The sequence below is a fragment of the Rousettus aegyptiacus genome, unplaced genomic scaffold (genome assembly GCF_014176215.1).
Source record: "Rousettus aegyptiacus isolate mRouAeg1 unplaced genomic scaffold, mRouAeg1.p scaffold_m13_p_8, whole genome shotgun sequence".
Taxonomy (NCBI): Eukaryota; Metazoa; Chordata; class Mammalia; order Chiroptera; family Pteropodidae; genus Rousettus; species Rousettus aegyptiacus.
The window spans coordinates 40,811,670-40,828,566 of record NW_023416311.1 but is presented as its reverse complement, the minus strand read 5'-3'; the positions used below and the strand labels follow the sequence as shown (position 1 = coordinate 40,828,566).

General features: G+C 37.0%; 2 long non-coding RNA genes across 2 annotated transcripts in view; one reads left to right on the top strand and one right to left on the bottom strand.

Annotated features, from left to right (window-relative positions):
- Positions 1 to 12: 12 nt before the first annotated feature.
- Positions 13 to 2,460, top strand: LOC118606856. Its single transcript, XR_004952665.1, has 2 exons — positions 13 to 556; positions 1,958 to 2,460. It is a non-coding gene; the product is annotated as an uncharacterized LOC118606856 (long non-coding RNA).
- Positions 2,461 to 6,801: 4,341 nt separating this feature from the next.
- The window catches only part of LOC107512207, a 66,013-nt gene continuing 55,917 nt past the window's right edge, over positions 6,802 to 16,897 (bottom strand). Inside the window, exon 4 of the long non-coding RNA XR_001597219.2 lies at positions 6,802 to 6,936. This is a non-coding gene — a long non-coding RNA (uncharacterized LOC107512207). The remainder of the gene's footprint in view (positions 6,937 to 16,897) is intronic.

Here is a 16,897-nt window from a genome sequence, read left to right as displayed (position 1 = left end):
TGTGGCTTCGCTGGACGTCTGTCGGTGGGAGCTATGCCATCTTTGCTGCACAGGCTGTTATTTTGTATGAGAACTGAGCGCTGGGGGAACTCTGAGGGAGTGATAAAGAGCTCATTTTGCCCTTGGGAGCTAACCACCGATAGTAGAGTGCTTTGCTATTTGCAGAGTTTTCTCATAAATAACATATTTGTTGGCGTGGGGCAGGGTGCTGATGGCACTTTAGCAAGGAGCCCGAAACCTGGAACCACCAGATTGCAGGAGTTCTAAACCCTATTCTGCTACTTACTAGCTGTATGACTTTGGGTCAGTTATTTGACCTCTCTGCTTCAGTCTTTGCATCAGTAAAATATGGTTAATGATAGTACCTAACTCAGGATTATTACAAGGCTTCAATTTTTGGAAAAAAGTATCTGGAAGAATGGTTGTCATATAGTAAGCACTAGATAAGACTTTGTTAAATAAAAATAAACACCCAAGGAGCACTCCTTATCATCTGGCACTATGCTAAGCCCATTACATTTATTATGTCTCCGGATCCTTCGAACAACCCTGTAAGGTAGGTATTATTATTCCTATTTACTGATGAGGAAATAGAGGTTCGAAAAAATTGAATAACTTGCTATTAGCTCACCACTGGCTTGTGTTGGAGCGATTAAAAAAATAATAGTGGGTATTATTAATAGTAGCTAACAGGTGTTGATTCCTTAAAGTATACATTTCTCATGCAAATAAACACAAATTAGGTATTATAGCTTTTTAAATAAATGACCACAATGAGGCTCATGCACTTTAAGATGATCAGCAGAGAGGGTGGGTAGAGAGTTTTATGAGAAAAAAAATAGAGGCAGGTGGGTAGGAACTAGGCAGGTAAGTGAGGGGGCAATGAGGATGTGGGGAGGGAGAAGGGAGGGTGGAGGAATGTTGATGAGCAGGGAGCCACAGAACTTCTTTTGGCCTGGGATGTCCAAAGCCTTGCATAGGGAAAGGAGCCCAGAGGAGGTGAGATTTGGGGGAGATTGTACTTTCCTGAGAACTAGGCCAAAAGGGAGCATTATTTCTTCCGTAAGTGGAAAGATGACTGAATTTCGGAGTGCAAAATGTGGGTGGCATTTTCTTACTCTTAAATTTGGCAAAGTACCATTCTTATTTATGCCTACAGCACCTGATCTTCCTAGGTGATCTTCCATCCAAGTACTAACCAGGTCTGACCCTACTTAGCTTCCAAAATCAGGCATCAGGCTTGTTCAGGGTGGCATAGCTGTAGACCATGGATCGTGGCTCCACCAGGGTGTGAACCCAGAACCTTCTGCTTGTAAAGCAGACATGCTAACTGCTACACTGTGGAACCACGTCCAACATTGCTCTTTTAAACCTCAGTTTCTTCATACATAAAATACAATACAAAGAATGAATAAATGAGATTAAAACCATAATGCAATATATTGCATACCACCAGGTAGGCAAAAACTTTAAAGCGCAACAATACCAGATATTGGTGACTATGTAGGGCAATGAGATCCCTCATACACTGCTAGTGGAAATTTAAATTGGTACAACGACTTTGGAAAACAATGTGGCATTATCTAATAAAATAGAAGATATGTATAGCCTAGAAATTCCACTTTGCATATACTTTATATACTTTAGACCGGTGGTTCTCAAACTGTGCTCCAAAGATCTCTAGGAGCTGCTAAATCCCTTTCAGGGGGCCTGAGATTATCTATGTGAGGATGGATTTTCATCATATATTTCAACCCAAACAATATAAAATGGATTGAATGTAAAGGCATTTGAGCACACAGCTTCTTGTATGAGTCAAGATATTAAATTGATTCGCACAAATGGAAAACGGTGCTACTCATTACTAAATTTTTATTTGGAAAGTATGGCTACTTTTTAAATTTACCAATGTGTTATTCATGCTAACATGTGTAATGGGTTGAATTGTATCCCCCAGGTAACATATGTGCAACTCTTAACTCCCAGTTCCTGTCATGTGATCTGACTTGGAATAGGGTTTTTGTAGATATAATCAAGTTAAGAATCTCGAGATGACATCATCCTGGATTTATGGTAGACCCTAAATTCTAACACTGGTGTCCTTAAGAGAGAAAGGAGAAAGAGATTTGAGGCAAACAGACACAGAGGGTGAATGCTGTGTGAAGACAAAAACAGATTGAAGTATGTATCTAGAAGCCAAGGAGTGCCAAGGATTGCCCACAGCCACCAGCAGCAAGGAGAAAGTCATGGAACAGATTCTTCCTCAGAGACTCCAGAAGGAATCAGCCTTGGCAACACTTTAATTTTAGACTTCTGGCCTCAACTACTGTGAGAGAATAAATTTCTGTTTCTTTAAGCCACCCTGTTTGTGATAATTTGTAATGACATCCTCAGAAAAGGAATACAAGTAATGGGTTTATTATTTTTTAAAAAAATAAATTAATAAATATTTTAAGTGTCTCAGATTTCTATAATTATTTTTTTCATTAAAAGTATTAATTTCTTTAACTAATTTTAAAGATTCTGGGATCAAAAATTTGAGGACTACTGATTTATAGAAACTCATGTATAGGTAGGTGTACCAGGATACAATTTATAAGAATATTTAAAGGCAAAACCCCAAATGTGAAATACCCCGTAATATCCATAAATTTAGGTATATTCATAAAATGGGACATTACAAAGCAATAAATGAACAGATTATAGCCACACAGGATAACATAGTGGAATTTTATAAACAATGCAATAGAAGGCAAAAAAAGAAATCATTCAGAATATAAAGGCTGACAACAGGCAAAACTAAATGATACTGTTTTCCCTAACACATGGTGAAGTGATCCTAAGAAGCAAGGAAATGGTTATCTCACAAATCATGATAGTGGGGAAGGAAAGAATAATAGGGGAGAAGCAATACAGAGCAGGGGCGGAGGTGGGCGAGGTGGGTAGGAGCTCTTCAGTGCTCTCTTGACCTAGGGCTGGTTACATTTATTTCCACTTTATAATCACATGTTAAACTTACATATGTTTTATGTACTTATCTGTATGTATGTTATATTTCACAATAAGAGAAGAAAAATTTAATATACTGGACACATCAGTTAGCTATTTTGTGGGGGGGGAAACACTGTGTCAGGGTTCCATTTGAGAAACAGAACCACTAGAAGGAAAACCAATAACAAATGTATATGTATATATGTATGTGCATATTTATAAATACATATTTCTATATAGAATATTGGATATAAATTTATTTTCATATTATATAAATGTAATCATATATGTGTATATATATATACATATAAAATAAGGAGTTGACTATAGGAATTTGTTGTTACTAATTGTGGTAGCTAGTTAAGCAGACTATGGGAGGCTGTTGCTTCTTTATCTGGTGCTGGAGCCTGAAATCTGCAGATAAAGCAATCAAAAGGAAAGATGAATGTGAAATTGAATAACGAGGGGAAACTGGACCTGCGAGGCTGAGCCAAAACCCACATCACTTTTACACTGCCTCTAAGCCTCCAGCATCCATGATGGATGGTCTGTATGGAATTCAACATGCACCTGGCCCAGAATCAGAGAGCTTCAGGTGTAGGAAGGAATATTACTGCTGCTTCATCACTTCTGTCTTTTAAAATGTCTGTCGTGGACCACTAACCTTCAACTATGCAGGGAACAGAATTCTAGGAAAGACTAGTTCCAGTTGAGCTAAGATAAAACAGTACATATCTACCATGGACACTGCAAAAATGAGGCGGAACGGTGGTGAAGGAAGAGTTTTGTTCAGTTTTGCAATTAATCTACCCATTGGATAAAGATAGAAAATGAATAAAACTAGATTCCTGACCTTGGAAGGTTCATAATCTAGAAAATCGAAATTGAATTTTGTTCCAGATTTTTAATTAATCTTTTCCTCATTTCCCAGGATTATTGTAAGTCAGAAAGAGTACATAATGTGACAAAGCTTTGTAAAATACACAAAATGACACCATCTTATGTTGAGTGCACATTCTTACTAAGGACTACAAAACAGTACAAGCAAACAATAAATCATGATTTGTTCAGCTTACAGTAAGAACACAGCAATGAAAATTTCGACTTTGAGCCTAGGTTGTCTCATACCTCTTCCTAATGTAGGAAATGCAGTGTAGTATAGGCTTGGGCAAATTACCTAACCTTTCTGATATCTAGTTTCTTCATCCATAAAAAAAAAGAAAACCTTTCTGATACCTAGTTTCTTCATCCATCCATGTAGGTGGCTGAGAGGATTGAATTAGATGAGATAGCATCCATACAGCATGGCACATTAAAGGCAGTAGAGACTTTATAATTCTTCAAAAGGTTACTATTAAAAAAATCTCCTTTATCTTTCTTATTACTCGTATAGATATGAAGTCTTCTATTATTTCTGTTTGTTAGAATTTGAGGCCAGATTAAACAATCTGATTAGAACATAAATATAAAATTAGAGAGGTTTCAAATTACAAGGTTTAGGAGGAGGGGAGGGACATTGCCATGAGTTCTTTGGTATCAGCATCAGATACAGATCAGGGAAGCTCTGAGGTTAAGAATTTAGCCATGCAGAGATGAAGACAGTTTAGATAACACCTGACATAAAAGGATAAGGACCAGAAATCTCAACATTTTCACTGTTTTGCCTACAGCCTACATTTGTCATTATCTGAGTCTGAGATATTCCTGAAAACTTATCAGATTGCAATTTAGGCACTAGAGTTAGCCTCTAAATCTAGTATTTTTTAGAGGTAATCGATATTCTAGTGTTTTAAATAGGAAAAATACTTGTGCATTCCATATCAATATAAAAATCCAAATATCAGTAATATCAGTAATAACACTCTTCAGCTTCTATAACAATCCTTAAGTGCAGCTGCATGATATAAGCATTTAAAATACTAATTATTCAGTTATTTAACAATGGGTTCATCAATGGTATGTTTGTATGCAGCTCTCAAGGATACTATACACTATCAGATATGAATTACATTTGCTTTCTACACTACAATGAACATGGACTGTAATAAAAGCAAATAAAAACATACTATGTTAAAGAAACATAATAATACTTAGGAAACTAAAATTTTATAAAATGAGATAATTAAAAAAGTTACTTTGCAATTTCCCAAGTGAGGTTTGGTGTTGGGAGGGAAGAGGTGCTGTGGCCTTTGTAGAGGTTTATTGATAAGTAAAATTTGAGAGAGTGTGAGCTAGTGAAGGAGTTAAGTGATGCAGTACATGCTAGAGATGTATCGGGGTCTGAATTCAAGGAATAGGTAGACAGACTCAGTTTGACAATGAAGATATAGTCAATGACAGAGAAATCTCGCCTGAAGCAGTAGGACAAAAGCCAAATGGCCAATAAAATGGCTCCTCAAAATGGATAGCATTCCCTTATCTTGCAGTTATACAGCTCCCAATAATAAGATCGTGCATGGCAATACATTTTTGAATGTGATACTTCTGTTTATGTCATAATCACAATTATTTACAACACCAATCATTCCCTATGAATGATCTAAAATATCTTTTGAACATTTGGCATTGAGTATTCAGAATTGCTCTTATTTCTCTTCTACTGACCAACAAGTAGCATTAAGTTGAAAAAGTTTCTCTCAGTTCCTCAACATTTCTCCTGTGTAAATAACACACACACACACACACACACACACACACACATACACACTTGTATAACTCTAACCTTAGCAATATTTGTGATTTTTTTTGTTTGTTTTTAGATGATCCTTCTCCTAAAGTTGGTAGTCAGCAACTAATTGGCAGGATCAATTTTCTAGAAGACATTTTACTTAATATCTTAATCCAGTTGAGCTGCTTTAACAAAATGTCACAGACTGGGTAGGTAACAAACAACAGAAATTTGTTTTTCACAATTCTGGAGGCTTGAAGTCCAAGAACAAGGCGCCAGCATGATTGCCTTCCTGGTTCATAGCCACTGCCTTCTTGCTGTGTCTTCACATGGTGGAAGGTCTTAGAAACCTCTCAGGTCTCTTTTTATAAAAGCATTAATCCTATAAATGAGGGCTCTACCCTCATAATAGAATAATTCCATCATTTATTGAGGTTAAGATGTCAAGATATAAATTTTGGGGGGAGGGGAATGATACAAACATTCATATCATAGCATTTAGTAGTGAAGATGATATCTCTGACATATAACTCATGTAAATGATTACAGGAAATACTTATCCTATCTGGAACAGGTCTGAGCTAGGTCTGCAGTGTACTCTGCATCCTCTCCTTCAGATATGTAAGCTAACCTACATATTTTGGCTGGCAGATGCATGCAGATTCATTATAGTAGGGTTTGATTTAGAGTGAATTTGGAGGAAGATTGTTTGCGATCTTCAGGTGATGAGAATTCAGAAAGCGAGAGATACCTGTATTTTTGTCCAGCTCCCACAATTGCTCCCCAGTAAAGACTTGTCTGATATCTCTGATATTTAAGAGACAGTCAAATGGGCACATTAACTCATTATTCTTCACAGTTCCTTAATTATTCTTCACAGTTCCTTAATCTATTTGAAAAAATAAACACAGAGATATAGATTCAGAATCTTGGTGAATACTCAAATCTGTGAGTACTTCTATAGCATACAATTTTTCTACAGCAGGCAAAAATTTGAAATTCAAAAATTGATGTGATTTCTTCAGAATTTTGCTGAGCGACTACTTATTTGACAGTGAGTAAAGAACAAAACCACAAGGAAACTCTGATGTTGGCCAAGCATTTGTGTCTTCAAGGAGATGACAGATCGTCAGAGCCGCAGATCGTCAGAGCCACCAGTCTTCACTCAAGTCTCTCGCTGATGGCTGAAATGGAAAGCACGGAATCTGTGGAAGCCACGAATCCACTCCACTGTACTGCCAACATCAAAAAGTGCTGTAGTCAGACCATGTTGTTCCCTGGTCCAAAGAAATTTCGCAACATTGTAGAATTAAGATTTTAGGTTATAAACATAATATTAAGGGGCAATGTGTTAAATAGACATCTGAAAAATGGTTTTTGTTATGTACAAAATTGAAGTTGAAGACAGTAATAAAAACACTACCTTCCTTTAAAACATAAATTTTTCATTCTCCAAAATGTAGGAGATAAAGAAGTTTCACTTGTGATTAGGCAGGTGGCTCTGTAAACACACTGTAGGCTTTGAAATTCATCTCGTCTTGGTTACTCATTGACCCCACCAAAACCATACAGGCCACCAGGGGGTGCCACTCCCTTTCTAATATTTCTGCTCAGGCACAAATATTCATTTATTCCTTTTTCATCTGGGATTTGCAGTAGTATGGCTGAAATGTTTAAATAAAACTTTGCTAAAGGCACTAGGATAACAAAAGGCAGATGATATTTGAAAGCAGTTATTGAATAGGCCACAAAGTTTCTGGGAAGTCTTGTTAATAGATTTGGACTTCTTCCCAGGACAGTGTGGAACCATTGAAAAGTATAGAGCTTGAGAGAACCTAATTGGAGTTGTATTATAAAAAGAGCATTCTGACTACCATAAAAGACTGCATTAGAGAGGTGAAACTATTGAAACAAGGAGACTAATTGAAAGATGTTACAGTAACCCAGATAAAAGAGTGCATCTGGTGATGATGCCTGACTGGCATCTGTTGGGAGGTCTGTCAGATGGAAGAAGGTGTGAGTCACTACAGTAAGAGAATAAGATACTGGTCAGGAGTGAATGAGTAGAATATAGATGAAGCTGTGGGAGAAAAATCAAGAATGAGGGGGAGACAGATAGAGAGAGAGAGAGAGAGAGAGAGAGAGAGAGAGAGAGAGAGAGAAAGAGAGAGATTGATTATAGATTTTTCTTGAGGTTGTAAAAAGATTTCCCCTAATGAAGCCAAGTTACTTGGGTATTCAGAGACATCTTGATGATTGATGCAAAAGAAACTGAAGATATCTGGCAGTAGAGAGCAGAGAGCAATCATTTCTTGTTTAACTAACCGTAGATGACATTCTATAAATGAGCATTTCTGTTTTCTAGGCACTGTGCCAGAGGTTTGAAATACCAAGAAGTCAAGCATCCTTGTCTTTATTATAGTGTCCTCTTCTAAGAAATCACATTACAAGACAGAGAACTGTCTTCTCTTTGTTCCATTATCTGACACAAAACAGGTGGCAAATAAATATTGGTTAAAGGGATGGATGGATGGATGGATAGATGGATGGATGGAGAATAAGAGTGATACTTGTTTGGATGTGGAGCACTATTCAGAACCTGGCTCTTTCCTTTTATGTTGTTACATATATTGATCTTATTTTAACTAATTGAAAATACTGGGATTTTATACCATGTCACTTTCAAACTACTATACTTACTAGGTTACCCTTCATCAGATATGATTCATTTTTAGGGATATCTTAATTGAAAACAAAATGACACAGACGAATGCAAATGAACATTTCCAGAGGGTGGTCAGGATAGGAAGCAATAAGAGAAGCTATTATCAGTTCATTTGCATTGAGCTTAACTGAGGATTATAATACACAATGTCTTATATATCATATTATATAATCTGATAGCAAGAACTAATAATAAAACAATGTCTTTTAGCTTAACATTGGCCCTTGGAAAATAACATCAGCTGTGGTCTGGCCGAATTAGACAAATAATGCAGTATAATTAAGAAGAGGATATCCTTTGAAAAAGCCACCCTCTATGATCCTAAAAACTATAAATTTTTCTAAATCATACTGTTATGTAAAACACATTAAATGAAAAAGAATGAAGGTCTATCTCTGTCACATCCATTCCTCCAGAAATCCAGGAATCATCCTTGATTTCCCTGTTTTCCTTAGTATTGCTTTGATTTAGTGTTTTGCTAGTGAGAAGGAACTCTGATAAGCTCAGTCAAGCACTTCTTGCCATAATTTTCTTTACTTTAGGATTCAGAAGCCAACCTGGAAATAGTTATCAATTATTGTTGCTATGCTAACCCTGTCATCAGGAGCTGAGAAAATAACTATAGAAGCTATCTTGGGCCCACCTGGGCTTAGGGTGAGGCAAACTTAGATCAAAGTATTATTTATTACTTGGCCTCTGCTCTCATTGATGAATCATAGTGATGTTTGGAGTCCTCAAGAATTAGTGTTAGCTAACTAGTATCTAACAATCTTCAAAATTAGAATTATTTTTTTCAAGCTCATTATTTCCAAGGTAAATGGCCATGGTTCCTAGTAGGAAAGCTAGCAATAGGATCATGGAGAGGGCCTCTTTCAAGGATATCCCACATCTTATTCAAAACAGTCTAGGGGTGGGAACTGACCTAGATCTGGAAGTGGATGGAGTCTGTGACTCTGGAACGGAACTTCAGGTCAGGTTTCTCCTAGCCTTCACTTACTTGGAATCTGTGACTGTATAAACCAAGTAGGAGCCTCATAGATTTCTCATTAATTTTACTTCTGTGGAATTCATGAATTAAGAATTAACCATAACCAGAAATCTCTGAATATTACACCCTACTCTAGGTCTGATTGACAAACCCATTCTGCTGCCTATTATCAGAACCATATTCTTTAAGACATTGTCTTTAAGAAACTTCCTGACCCCACTGAGCTCAGGGAGCCCATTTTTATTCAGCTTTTCCTATCAGCCTCCCCAGATTACTAAGGACATCTAATAAAGCATGTCTTAATGGTGGTGGCGCTCTCTTCACCAATCTGATTAACATGGCAAGAGTGAGAGTCCTCAGGGCTGCAATGGTGCCTGCCGAGAGGTGAAAGGATACTTATAATATTGAATTCAACATGAATGTCCTGTAAAGTCTCTGAATTCATTTCTCAACCTTATGCAAAGGCATTTTTCACCTTTTTATATCATTTAACACAGTCATTCATTGAAGGCTTATGTTTGTTGGTCCAGCCAACACATTTTCAGAATCATAGTTGATTTCCTGATGCAGCCCCCCAAAATGACAACACCTGCATTAAAATATAAGCTATCTTAAAATATTTCCTCTTAAACTGAACATCTTCGAAATTCATTTCCATTAATATTCTCCAAATATTTTATGGCATGAATTAGTAAATTCCTGCAATTCCCTGTAATGTGACTACTCTGTTACATTCCTTATTCTAATTCTGTACTTCACTCTATTTGAATTTGAATTCTGGTTACCAGCCAAGCCACAGTGAGACTTAGGACATGATTTATTAGCTTTCTTCTGCAAGGGAGCTGAGCTTCAGCAAAGACAAACAGTGGGGGAGTATTTCAGAAGATTTTCTGGATTCTCCAAGTCCTAAAAGTATCCTGATTGTCAAGATTGTAGTTTTTCTGATTATTGTTCTACTTTACATAAAAGACTTAGGTTGTAAATTCAACTACCATTATAATAAGGCAGCCCCAAAATTAACCTCTAAGTTTGGTTTTCAGTGACTTCAGGCCCCACCAGTCACTGGAAAGGTTTAAGGTGTCATACTGTGCTTTGAGGAAAAAAATTTAAGATTTGATTGTGCCTTTCTTTCATTTTATCATCTGGCACCTTCAAGACTAATTGTCCTGCCTATTACCCTAGAGATTTGCCACGGATGAACACAGACCAGAGATTAGCTGTCTCACCGTAGCATACCAAGGGCTGTTGGCCTCATAATCTGGAATCTGAACTTTTGCCACAGCCTCAGTTTGAATTTTTAAGGAATATAGATGAAATATACTATAATTGGCATGGGGCATGGGGCTTATGATTAAAAACAGATGAATAAAATGTTACATTACTGGGCATTTTGATTTTTATGCTGATTATATATTGGACTTATTTCCAAAGTCCTGACAAAATGATTACAGGCCATTTATTCTGAGAATATAACTCATCAGATATTGTGATAACATATGCTTAGAAGTTTATCTGATAATTGCCCTTCTTTGTTTCATTTTAGAGTGACACACATAAGTAAAAACAAAAAACAAAACTCTGATAACTAATGACTTTTGTTACCTTTAGCTTTATACTGATGACAGCTTATTAAAATTCTATGACTTGTGTGGTATAAAAGAAAAGGCACAGGAGGTTGTGTAATGTATGACATATACTCATCTTCAGAATATAAATATGATTAGACAACTGTAAACTATCCTTTCTGAAGAGATGAAAGAAAATTCTGTTTGTTTGGCCATGCCCAGATGGTGATCATTAGCTATCTGCCCAATATACAAAGTTCTCACCATGCTGCCAACTAAGCAAGAAGAAAAATATCTACCAGTAATTTGACAAAGGTTATATATAATATTGAGTGTTCATAGTTCATATTTTATGTTTTTACTTCATTCAGATGGAGAATTGAGTAAACTCTTATTTTGAGGTTATATTACTTGTGATGAAAATTAACCCATCCTGATTCCTTACTTTGGTTACATGTGATAAAATAGTTAATCTTGAGAGCGGGTGAATTTACTGGGCCTTCCTAATGCTAAACCAAAACAGGTTTTTAAAAATTTTCTTATTTTATATTCGTTTCAGGCATATAAAATATTGGTTAGACATTTATATAGTTTATGAAGGGATCCCCCCAATTACTCTAGAGCCCATTTGGCCCTACACATAGTCATTCTAAATAAGTTTTTAAGTGGCTTTTAAAATAGAGGAAGGGAAAAAAATAAAATAGGGGAAAGATACAGTTTCTGAATTTAGCTCTATCATACATATGTATATATCTGGTTTGAAAAGTAACTTCAGAAATAGGACCTGAGGGGAAAAAGTAAAAGGTCAAGATGGCATGTCAAAGGGGAAGATAATACTGACAAGGCTAGGGTCAGATAGTAATCTTGCATAAGCTTTCTTATGCCACAGAAATAAAAGATGATATTTTTATCTCACTCTGATATAGTTAATGGTGATGTTGTCTGTATACGGTGCTATATAATACTGTGCTTTCCCTAAGCCCACATATAATGATACTTTGTACTTACTTATAAAAAGAAACCATGTACAGTAAGCAGACTGGCTCAGGGGACAGAAATCAAACCAAGAAACTCTTTCTGAGGAACTGTAGTCACAATGTGACGTCTAACCACAAAATGTGACAACAACTGCAAAGAGCACAGCAAATTGTGAATTTTTAGGGAAAGTGGTATGGAGAATTAAGTTCAGGTATGGGAAGCAAACCAAAGAATATGTCTGAGGGGCAGCCATAAAATGACACGCCAGGTTAACTCATTTGCCAAACATAAATGTGTTCCCCTCCACCCTCAGATTTGCAGCCTATGCCTTAAGTAACCAATGCTCCAGACTACAAAAGATTTTCTTGGTTTCCTCTTTTGTTATTATCCGCAACATATTCTTTTGAATATACTGGCATGGAAAAAATTTTTAGGTTTAAGGAGGGAGGTGACTTTAAGAGATGACCAAATATCTTTGGAATGTAATAATTTAGCTGGGTATTGCTCTTTTTTTTTTTTTTTTTTTAAGAGGAAGATGGAGAAAGAGTAGATTATAAAATAATGAATCTTATTTTCTTGTACATCTTTGGTAAATTTATTTAAGATAATTACATTATACAGCACATGTATGTATGTTCCTAGCACATCTACTAAATATTTATATTTATATAACATAGTAAGTTGACCTTAAAACAGAAAATGTAACTAATTTCAATTTGGACTACAGGCTTTATATGATTGAATTTTATAAAATACGTTCATAGTGTCCATGTCAATTCTGGGGAGGGATAAAAATTCTAGGGAAACAAAATACAGGGATAAAGAACAAATCTTAGTGTAAATATCTATAACTAATGGTAACTTTAATTCCATCCAGATAGTAAAGATGTAAAAGAAGCTGGCACAAATCAGCTCTCAATACATGTGATCTATCAGTGGATAGAGCTGCCACTTACAGCACTTATTGTGCACTAGACACTATCGATTGCTGATTGCTTTACGCACATATGGCTTCTTTCTCAGGACAGTTCTTTTACATGGTAATTACTAGCAGCACTTTAATAAAGGAAGGTTTAGAGAGGTTAAGTTAACTTAGAACCACATCTCATTAGTGGTGAAGCTAGTTTTTGAAACTGTATTCCAACACCAGATTCTGCATCCTTAATTCTTTAAATCTTTTTTTAATGTTTTCTTAGAAAGTAAACAGGGAGGTGAAATGAATGTGATTTGCTTACATTGAAACCATTACACTGAAAGTCTGTTTCTTGTGCACATGGCCCTCGAGGACTCATACACACACATGCACCTCATCCAGCCAAATGAACCTCTTCTCTGTTGCCTTTTATCTTTTTTAAAAAAATCATTTGTGTTCCTCCAGTTCTCTTCATCACTATGGTCCTTGTATCAGATTCTGCCTCAGCTCAGCTATTGCCACCCCTTTCCCCTGGATCCTATCCTTACCAGAGGCAAAGACTTTGGTGGTGGGAGCAAGAGAAAGAGAACCCCAACCTCCTAGCCCCTTCCTTTTCCCCAGCTGCAGGCCACACATCCACTTAGATGAGTCTGAGGCTTCTTGTTTTTCCAGCGATCTTCTTGCCTCAGTCCCAAAGCCCGTCTCCAGTCTATATGCAGCGATGCCCAGAGTAGTCTGTCTAGTTTTTCTCTGAATTGTAGCTTACCCTTTTCTTTTGGGTCCTTTGAGGCAAACCTTCACTATCTGTTTTCTTAACAATGTTAGGAGGAGGAAACAGAACAGAGGTGCAAGAGGAAACCTTTGCTACATTTTCATTGTTTCCAGGTTATTCCCAGGTAGAAATAAGCCTTGTTAAAAGGGTATTCAATAAGTGGGACTGTTCATCTGACATTGCCTGCTCTGGGGACCCAAGTGTTGATTGTATTAGGCAGGTGAGGTTCCATGATTATGTCATATTCTACAGAGCTCTGGGGAGAAGGAGTGGAGGTGAAGATCTTTAACTTAAGATTTTATTAAAATACCAACAGGATTTGTGAGAAATGACTGAATCCATAGTATGGCATAACAACTAATCAAACTATAATTATGTATAATAAACAAATCCTGTACAATGTTCCTAATATTAATTTCCAATTCCTTTATGAATAAAAAATTACTTTAAATACACCCTTGGCTAAGAATGGCTAAGAGGGTAGTCTCTGTTCTGCTCTAATTTAAATATCTCTTCTCTAATATGCTGTCCTAATTCTGCTTATCTTCACTTTTCCTTTTCTTTTTCTTTTCTTTCTTTCTTTCTTTTTTTTTTTTTTGATACCAGGTTGTTCCTGTTCCATGCTGGGATCTCACACCTCTCTGTGTCAGGAATCTTGCTACTAATCAGTAAACTATCTGTAATTGCTTAAAGTTCAGATTTTAAATGAGTCATTGTCACAAATTTGCCAATGTTTGTTGTTAATATGCTCATGATACGTACTTTTTGCTGCAGGAATAGTGTCAGGCAACTACCAGAAGCCTACTAAAATAAACTGGCAGTATCTGGGCGGGGAGAGGTAATTTAGTAGAAGATACAGATGTAGTTTATGGTTGCTAAGGGCAGTAATAAACTAAGGCTTTTTCAGTAGTGACTGGAACTGGGAACTGGAAAGTTATAAACCAAATTATTCTGTTTGCATTCACATGATCTCTTGTTTTTGCTTCTCTCTACACAAATGTTCCATTCTCTCTCTTCCAGCCTGGCTTTTTCTCCTTCTTGCAGTACCTGGGAGAATATGGCCATTCCTTCCAATTCATGAATTTAGAGTCTCTATACCCCCAATTCATATTTGCAAGAAAGCAAACAGATTGATCAGTGAGAATCAGTTTTCTGCTCTGGGTCCAGTGAACCCAGGCTATGGGCCAATATGGGAACCAGATTTCTGAGAGGATTAAAGAAAGAGTTCTTTGAGGAGGGGCCGTGGGATGGGAGGAACCAGGGCTTTTCTCTGGGACAAATGGCTTCTTTCTGGTGGTATGGTGGTGGTGGGGTTCCTGCTACCACGCCTTTCTGACTCCTCTGTCTTTTGTCATTCTGTACCCTTTGTCAGGACAAATAATTTTCTAACCAAAATCCAAGCCACAACTAGATCAGCCACTGTGCTTAATAATGGACTCCGGAACATGTCCCTGGTGTTGACCATTAAACCTCAGCTATGGAGCTGTTTAAGCATAATCTTCTCTTGCTTCAGAAACAGAAGAGGAGAAGCAAAGAGGAAATACCCAAACGCATTTCTTCGTGAGCCAGGAATAAAGGAAACAGCAGTTAGAAGAAGAGAGTTGTATCTCACCTCTCATTTTAGCTTGTAATCTATCAGGATTTAAATTATATCCAAGGGGAGCTCTCTCCTCTACACAGTCCAGGCCAGAAATTGGTCAATAAAGAAAAAAAATCACATACTTTAAACATTTTATTTTAATTTAAAAATGTGTATGCATTTGTAAATATTTTGATGTAGGCCCAGGGCCTTTTCTTGAATATAGAATAATTACTTGGGGTTCTAATTCATATTTGTTTCCTAAACCATATCCATTTTCTATTATCTCCAGATTCGGTTTACTTAAAGTGGAATGAACATTTAAAGACATCACTTCTTTCTAGAAGATTTCAATTTAGTTTTCATAAAAATAACAATTCCTTTCACTATGTCCCCATACTTCACTGGTAAATATAATAATTAGTAAAAATGTATAAATAGAGTGACAAGTACAACCTGCATAGACAGGTATAGGAACAAACCCAGTAGTTTCCTGGTAAGGCCACGGCTTGGCTAATGATAGTGAAGTTGCGCTGTGCACGGGAGCAGTGCTTTGCAAACTTTAGCGTGTGTCAGACACTCCTGGAGAGCTTGTTAAAACAGAGATTGCAGCGTTTTGGCTGATCTGGTCTTGTACTTCTAACAAGTTATCAGAGAATGCTAACACTTCTTGTCTGGGGGGCCATATATTGCAAATTACTGTTCTAGAGAGTGACCTGGTGGCCAGCATGGACAACAGTTTGGATGTTTTCAGAATGACTGGAGAGAATGCCAGATAATTCAGGCGGATTAAATGAAGTTTGACTATGAGAGCTGTTCCTGTATTTCTCTATCAAGCTGTTCCTGCTTATCCAGGTATTCTGTGCTTAGCTGTGAAAGCTCAGTCTCCCTGGGTTCTGGTCCTGACTCTGCAAGTAAATGATTTATTGTATGATCTGGGATGTTTGCTTAATTTTAACAACCCCACATATCGCTTAACTTCAATAATCCTCAGTTTGGTTATCTATAGAAAATGGGTATGATCATTTTTTTCAGAGACAAAGGGCTTTATTACTCATTGCACAGCAAGCAGCATGAAAATCAATACGTTGGTGTTTGGTCTCTTCTGCTACTAAGTCCCACAGGGGTGACACAGTATGGGCCATATGGATGCTAAGCACACAGTGGGTTGGACAGCAGGTGAAGAACGCTGAGCTTAAAGAATTCACTGCTTTTGTAGCAAGCATTAAATAAGCCTGCTTTTGATCTAGAGGAAGACATTAATTTATTTCTCAGGTTTACCACCTATGTAAAATATTCCTGAGAAATGGCCCCAGTAAAAGAACAAGCAAGGTCTTGCAGTCTTGGCATACTCGGAAGGACTGTCTCTCCCAAACACTTGCACTTGTACAAAGTTCAGAATTGCTGTAATCAACAGGACAAGTAACAACAAATGTTGGAGAGGATGTGGAGAAATAGGAACCCTCATACACTGCTGGTGGGACTGCAAATTGGTACAGCCACTATGGAAAACAGTATGGAGGTTCCTCAAAAAACTAAGAATTGATCTCCCATATGATCCAGCAATCCTTCTACTGGCCACTTACCCCAAAGACTTGAAAACTCATATCGGAAAAGATATTTGCACACTGATGTTCATAGCAGTATAATTCACAGTAGCCAGGACATGGAAGCAGCTGAAGTGTCCTACGATAGATGATTGGCTAAAGAAGCAGTGG